At 35.1% G+C, this 8,006-nt stretch overlaps 1 non-coding gene across 1 annotated transcript; it reads left to right on the top strand.

Annotated features, from left to right (window-relative positions):
• The first annotated feature begins 1,422 nt into the window (after positions 1 to 1,422).
• Positions 1,423 to 1,528, top strand: LOC121214316 (small nucleolar RNA R71). The gene has a single exon (XR_005909900.1). It is a non-coding gene; the product is annotated as a small nucleolar RNA R71 (small nucleolar RNA).
• Positions 1,529 to 8,006: the final 6,478 nt, after the last annotated feature.

Here is an 8,006-nt window from a genome sequence, read left to right as displayed (position 1 = left end):
TTTCTAGCTTCATATTCCACCATAAAACAACAAAATAAACATATTTCACCTATGGGTATTTTTCCAAATATGAACCATAACACGAATTATTGATAGAATAAGCTAAATTAAGTTACCGGGACTCCAAAAACGTAAAGAACATTGAAAGCGGGGCTTGGAATCACTTACTATTGAGCTTGGAAGCTTAAAAACCCTAACTATGGCTTCCCCCTTACTGATTCCGTTCACCATGAAGAAGATGAGCACATTTTGCCATCTTTTTCCCTTTTTAATTCTTTTTATTACTAAATGACTAAAATGCCCCCATTTAAAAAAAAATCTATTTCACCCATTTCTTATGTCTATTTTTGTCCATCAATTAACTAATGGTCTAATTACCATATACGGACCCCAAATTTATAATTTCATAACAATTAGACACTTCTAACATGTAGAACTCAATTTTTGCACTTTTTACAATTTAGTCCTTTTGACTAAATTGAGTGCCCAAACGTCAAAATTTTCGAACGAAATTTTTAAAAAATTATTTCGTAAAATTGTAGACCATGAAAATATAATAATAATCATATTTTCTCTCGTCAGATTTGTGGTCCCGAAACCACTATTCTGACTACACCCAGAATCGGGCTGTTACAGGCTCTATTTCCTTTCCACTCCTCAATGCCAACGCTTTAAAATGTTCTTTCCCCAGATTTCTTGGATTCTCCGTGTCACTAGGTAGAGCACCTTATGGTCAGTTCCTAGGTTCAGTAGCAAGCTGGCCCACTTGATTCTCCAAATTCCTTAGAGTAGCGTCGTTTTTCGCCATGTATGCCTTCAATAGATTCTCTAAGCTATTGGATGGTTTTGCTTGGGTTGGTTTCTGAACTTATTGGGGAAACTAGGATGCTGAGTTGGTCTAGGTTAGGCGTGAGTGTTACTGGTTCTAGAGCCTTGGTTACTCCAGGAAAAAAATGGGTGATTTCGCCACGATGAGTTATCAAAATTGGATTGTAGTCCTTGCCTCCCTTGGTTTTGGTTTTGGTTCCCATGTAATAAATGGATTCGGGGTTCGATGGACATTCTTCAAACAAATGTCCTTCCCCATAATACACACAGGCTATATTCTCAAATTGGTTAGGTGGTTGGGTTGTAAAACTGTTAGACCCATTAGTGGTAGGATTCTTAAGCATTGAGGATATTGAAGATACCTGAGATGCAAGTGAAGTGAGAGTGTCCACTTCATGTATTCCAACGACTCGTCTGCCTGACGCTGCTCGATTGGTTGGCCATTGATAATTGCTACTGGCAATCCTCTCAATAATTTCATAAGCCTCATTATAAGACTTAGAAAGAAGAGCACCATTATAAAAGGCGTCCACTACCATCTTCATGTGAGTGTTGAGACCACTATAGAATGTCTCAAGTTGAATGCAATGTGGGTCTCCATGATGAGGGCACTTTCATAATAACTCTTTGTACCTTTCGCATGCTTTATACAGGGACTCATCATCCATTTGTTGAAGGAAGTGATCTCATTCCTCAACTTGACATTCTTGCTCGACGGGAAATACTTCATGAGGAATCAATTGGCTAACTCTTGCATGTAGAAATAGAGTTCGGTGGTAATGAGTTCAACCAGGCACGAGCTCTGTCCCTTAGCGAATATGGGAACAGCTTCAGTCGTAATGCATCTTCGAGTACTCTGGCTAACTTGAAAGAATCGCTCACTTCCATAAATAGTCTTAAGTGAAGATAAAGATCTTCAGTAGGCATTCCACTGAATTGGCCCACAGTCTGAAGCATTCTGAATATGACTGGCTTCAGCTCAAATTGTTGTGCCTTGATTTCAGGTCTCATAATACCCAGATTAAGATCATTAAATACTGGCACGTCATATTGTCGTAAAGCTCTATCCCTATCAACAGCAATAATGATTATATTCTTAGCAAGGTTTGCTCCATTTCCTTGATTCATATTCTCAAAGTTTATATCTTCAGTCCTTCTCTGGTTCGCTTGTCTTCTTCGCTGTCGAAAGGTTCATTCTATTTCATGGTCCACGGGGAGTAAGTCGATAATCTGGTCAATACTCATAAACACCTGAAATAATCATAGAAAGATTAAGTAAAGATTTAAACAGGAAAATAAATAAACCAAAATGTAAAAACAGATTCACAAATAATGGCTATTTTTTTAAAATAGTCCCCGACAACGGCGCCAAAAACTTGGAATGACGAAAATGTGAGTGTGTACACAGTCGCAACAAGTAATAAAGTGACAAGTAAATGTCGAGTTATCGTACCCACAGAGACTATAAAAGAATTATTTATGAGAGTAAGTTTAAACAATTTGGTGAAAGAAAAATATTTGGATTTGGGAAATGATTAAAAACTAGAAACAAAGTAAATAAAATAAAATAAAGTTCTAATACACGATCTCAAAAGCTGATTTTAATCAAGATGATATAATTGTATTGGATTAATTACATTTCCTTACCTGATAATCATTAAATTTATGCTTATACTTATTACTAATAAATCACAGCAACTCGGTAATTCACTAACTTATGAACATATTTACAAATCAAAAATCCATTCATCTCTTGCACATATTCCTATGTCAATTCGATCGATAAAACAGATTTATAAAGATAAACATGTTATTGCACACATATACTTATTAGATTAAACAATCTCTTGCATATTCCTATGTCGATTCAAACGATTAATTCAACCTAATAAGCATATAAAAGACTATGTGAGGTAACATAGTATCCTTACCTTGAAACAGTTTAATCACAATAATCTTGCAAGTTATGCAAGGCATATGTATCGCCAAATACAATGCTAATCTAATCTTCAGCTACCTTAGAAGAATTAAACATGCACTGATTAAGTATTGTGTCCATTAATTACAATTTAAATATGTTTAAATAATTAATTCTTTAGTTATCTTACAACTGTAATGCAAAAATAACTTAATCATGGTTTTACTTAATCAAACATTTTACCGAGGCCTATAATAGCATGAACATAAATTTAACAAATCAAGAGGACGGAATGAAATCAACCCAACACGAATCAAATTCAAGCTAAGTTGATTAAATTAACCATTCAAATAGCATAAATATTCATATATATTTTCATCATAAAAACAAAAAAAAAAATTAAAGAGATACGGAACAAGAATCAAATCCGGTGATTATTCGTGGCTTAACAAGATTGCTCCGTTCTTCCTTCTTTGTTGTCCTTGTTGGTAAAGGCTATTATGAACACTCAATTGCTGCTCCAAATTGGCTGAATGAGACCTCTTTCCCAAGAGGAGAAATCGACACAAGAGCAAGGAACTTTGAATGGGAAAATGGGAGAAAAAATTGAGAGAGGAGAGAAAAGTTGTGAGAGAAGAGATGAGAATGAGGGATGATTTGAATGGGCAGCAAAGAGGGTTTATATAGTTGAGGATGGCTGCTAAAAATAGAAAATTTCAGCAGCCAAAGAGCTCCCTCATGGCCGGCCATCCTACATGGCAAAGTTGAGACTTTCAACTTTGCTAAAATTAGCTTGGGGCAAATCCGGAAAGGCTTAATTTAAGGTGAGGTTTGAATGCAATTTGGAATTCTTGCAAGGGCCTTTTTGCTGCTCATTTAATCAGCTAAAAATGCTGATTTGGCATTTGAACGGTTCTGGGCTGCCCAATTGGTGGCTGGTTCGGTTTACTCAATTTGGTTCAACTGGGCCCTTTTTCCATAATTAATTAAAATTAATTTATTTAGCCCAAATTAAATTGGGAATAAATTAAAATTAATTATATTATGAATTAATACACATATTTGGACCGTCTTAGGTTGGATATTATTTTTCCTTGTTACTTCGAATTGCTTCTCGGTTTTGTTATTCTAACGGTGTCTGTCGAGTCAATTTTCTCCCTTTGTACGAATCTGTCAAAAATAAAAAAAATTGTAAAATTTACTAAAAATTAACATGTTCAAATTTTTAATACAATTTAATTATTTTATAAAAAATAATTATTTTATGACAAAAATTATATGGAAAATGCATGGTTTTAAGTAAAACTTGGCATGTAAAAACACATAAATTTTCGTGTCTCCAATTAGCTCACTTCGGTAATCCCTATCAACTGTCGCTTCAGGTTCATCGTCAATCAACTAGCTACTATCCCAGCAGAATCTTTTGATCTTCCACTCAAATAAGGAGTCGGCAAAGACTACTTATCTTTTGATCTCATAGTCAAGACCGATTGGGGGTGAAGGTGTTCACGGATAGGTCATACCAATTTTGGGTTAATTCCCACCTTTATCACTTCCTAAGGTTGTCAGGCCTAGGGTTTTAGGTTTTTCCTTTCCCAAACAGCTGATCTGTGGAGTAAAGCTAAAGAATAGTTAACAGTTTATACCTCTACTCGGTAATCCCCCATAGAAGGATTAGTTACTCATGGTTTTCATAAACAATATAGAAACGATATAAAGATTGAACACGCAGAATGAATCGAAGTATAAAGTTTAAGAAAACGTCTAATTTGTATTAACAATTGAGTCCACAAGTTTAATTTTTTCCACAAATCATATCTCTTGAGATAAACAAAAAAACAACTTTAAAAACAAATCTAAAAACCCAAGAATAAAGAAAAGCCAAACTGAAATTAAAAGAGAAATTCTAAACTAAGTAATCGGTGTTCATAACATGTGACAAATGAGCCTATTTATAGATTTCAGGTGGTCGTTGTCCTTAACGCTAGCTTAGTTGACGTTCCCGAGCTTTAATTTTGATTGTGTAGACTAAAATGCCCCTGGCTTGTGTTTAATTCCTGTCCAGAGTCAATTTCACAACACACTAGGACTTGTGCCGCCACATAGAAGTCAGTATATTTCTCTTGGGATATCTTTAGGGGTATGTCGCGACACCCTTAGCCTGTGTCGTGACATCGAAGGCAGTTTCATGATTTCTCCATTTTGCTCCTTATGTTCCGACATTGATCATTCTGTGTTGCAACATAGCCGCCAGTATCAGTTTATTACGCCTTCTAGTAGTCTCCTACGCACTTGCAAAGTTTATTAGCTCACCTTTAGGCCTCGTTCGGCTCCTAAAGTCAATAAAATACCCAATTTGCACATTTTATTAACTTTAACGAAAACTTGCAAAAACATAATTAATACCCAATGAAAATTCCTGCTTTCAAGCTCCTAAAGTGCGAAAATTAGTTTAATCTACTACACCGAATTATGATAGATAATTTTCTAGGGTATTATTGCCTCGAACTTCCTCTTCTCCATGCTACGTGAAGTTTTGGTCACTTGAGCTTTGTTGCCTTGTTTAGATGAGAATGAGTCAAACTTATCAATTTCTTTGGCTAGTACCTTCTCTTCTATAGTCAGAAAGTGTATTGGCTCTACTACAATTTCATTCAAAATCGATTTAAGCTCCATGTTAGTGGTTACTTCTACTGTTATGATTGTTTCTACGTCAATTGGATTGGAGATCACTTCAGCCATATTCAATTCATCCCCATGATCTCTTGTTCCAAACTCTTGTTGACTATTATTCTCTAATTTAGGGTGGTCAACAATAAAACAAGGGTCCTCTGAATTAAGGTTGGGAACATCATGCACGACCTCTTCCCTTGGAGGTAGCCCTTCAGATTTCTCTTGGAGCATTTTCCTCATCTGTTCCATTATGTCTGACATGTTTGATAATCTTTTGAAATTGGATGGCTTAGTAGTTTCACATGAAGAAATCTTATGCATATGACAAAGAGATTCATCTAAGTGTTTGGATATATCATTGTCTTTTTTGTATGATTGGCTGTCTCTAGCATACCAACATTCGGAGTAGAAATCCTGCACAAAAGATGTGGAAAAGTGGTATCTGCAAGTATATAGGTCAAGTTGTAATATGGTTATAACGGAGTAGGTGAGTACTCTGAGGATCATATCCAAAGGAGGCAAGCACTAAATTAATTATAATTTAAACATAAACAAATCTATTTAATACTTTAATCAAATTAAAGTACGAATAATTAAAAGAAGGGTTTTTGTATAAATTATAGTAAAATTAATAAGAAAGGAAATAAAAGTAAATAAATGAATGAAAAACAAGAAATCAAAATACGTAAGTACATATCAAATCTGGACATTGGTGATTAGCTCGCCTGGAAATCTTATTCTACTATCGTCTCGAACTTTCTTATTCAATCAACTAGTCAATACCTTAACAAGATCTTCCGATACGTCCACTAAAATACTGAGTTGGTAAGAACTACTTATTTTCCACCTCACAGTCCAGACCGATTCAGGGTTAAGGTGTTCATGGATAGGTCGTACCAATTTTGGGTTAATTCTCACATTGATGACTTCCTAGGGTTGTCAGGCGTAGGGTTTAGGCTCTCCCTTTCTTGAATAATTGATCTGTTAAGAAATCCCTACAAAATATTTAATTATTCATACCTCCACTTGCTAATCCCCAAAAGGAGGATTAGTTCCTCATTAGATAACACAATTTATTGAATTTAAATAAATGTAAGAAAACATAACTACATTCTACTAAAATAATCATATTCAAGCTCTTCAAATGTGAAAACTAGTTTAATCTGCTACACCGAATTACAGTAGATCAAACTACCCCACACCTAAGTCACTGCTTGTCCTCAAGCAAAACAAAAAAAAAAAACAATAATTGAAAAGACAACCCTTAAGTAAGTATAGTACAAGTGTTAGCTTTGGAGCACATGAATAGGCGTTTTATATTCGAGCATAATCCTGGCATGAGATATAACTAACTTACCATTTTTTATATCAAACACCTAAGTTTAGTACATCACAAAGCATACAAACATTAAGGGTCTCTAATGTATGAATCCATAAAAAAACTATGCAAGTAATTTGATTATCCTAGCAGAATACAAACAGTTATGAATGCAATTATTCATTATGATTTCGAATTGTTAATAAATCTACCTAGATCACATAGGGCTTTTCGACTTGTAACATCCTGGAGCTTAGGAAAGGTATGAATTTCAAGAATAGGAAACATCAAATATTTTCAAGCACGAAAATAGTTTGGCACATCATATTGTCCCCTATTCTCCCCCTTAGTAACATTTTCCCACTCACCGCCTTATAACTCATTCTCTCACCTTCCTTATTTCTCCACATAGGAATTCACAACCTAATATAACAATCATAGTTAGCTCAGAAGTTTTTGTGCACTAATAAATGAGATTTTCTTCTTTTGTGACTGCCACATTTCTTTTCTTTTTCAATACATCTCGTTCACAAATGGTTTTAATTTTCAAGTACTTTTTCTACTCATTTTTATTTTCTTCATGAATTTTTCTTTTTTTGCACATATTGGCTAACCTATAATTACTATATCACACTGATCCCTCTTATTTCACTTTATTTTTACAAAATCCACCGCAATGTATCTACTTATCCCTCAATAGTATGGCCAGACATCTATAGTCGTGCAGTTCAGGACCATCAAAAAAGGATAAGTACTACAACACTTCTAATCCGCATCCATCGCCAGAATAGGGTTATGGAGCATTACCATAAAATTTTAACTTACAACATTCATTTCCAAACATTAGATAAAACATACCATAATTCATTCAAATACATGCATATCGTCCCTTTTTCGAGCCATCAGGGCTTTAAAAACACGTTATAAACGACTGGGGACTAAATTAGAAAAAATCAAAAAGTTTAGGAAAAAGTCAAAAAATTTGAATTATTAGGGGTCACACCATGTGGACATTCGAAATAGGGACACACGACCATGTTCTAGCCTGTGTCCGTGCCCGTGTAACTCTCTGACTTGGGTCACACGGCCAAGCCACATGCCGATGTGCTAGGCTGTGTAACTCTCCAAATACAACCTTTAAAAACCTACAAGGGACACACGGCCATGTCACTTGGCCCTGTGTCACACACGGCTGAGACACACGCCCCTGCCTTAGGCCTTGTGAACAAGAAATAGGCTAAATTCAAGTCATTTCATTCACCCAATTCA

Source organism: Gossypium hirsutum, chromosome D01 (assembly GCF_007990345.1).
Source record: "Gossypium hirsutum isolate 1008001.06 chromosome D01, Gossypium_hirsutum_v2.1, whole genome shotgun sequence".
Taxonomy (NCBI): domain Eukaryota; kingdom Viridiplantae; phylum Streptophyta; class Magnoliopsida; order Malvales; family Malvaceae; genus Gossypium; species Gossypium hirsutum.
Note: the sequence above shows the minus strand (reverse complement) of the source record. Positions and strands in the feature narration are given on the sequence as shown.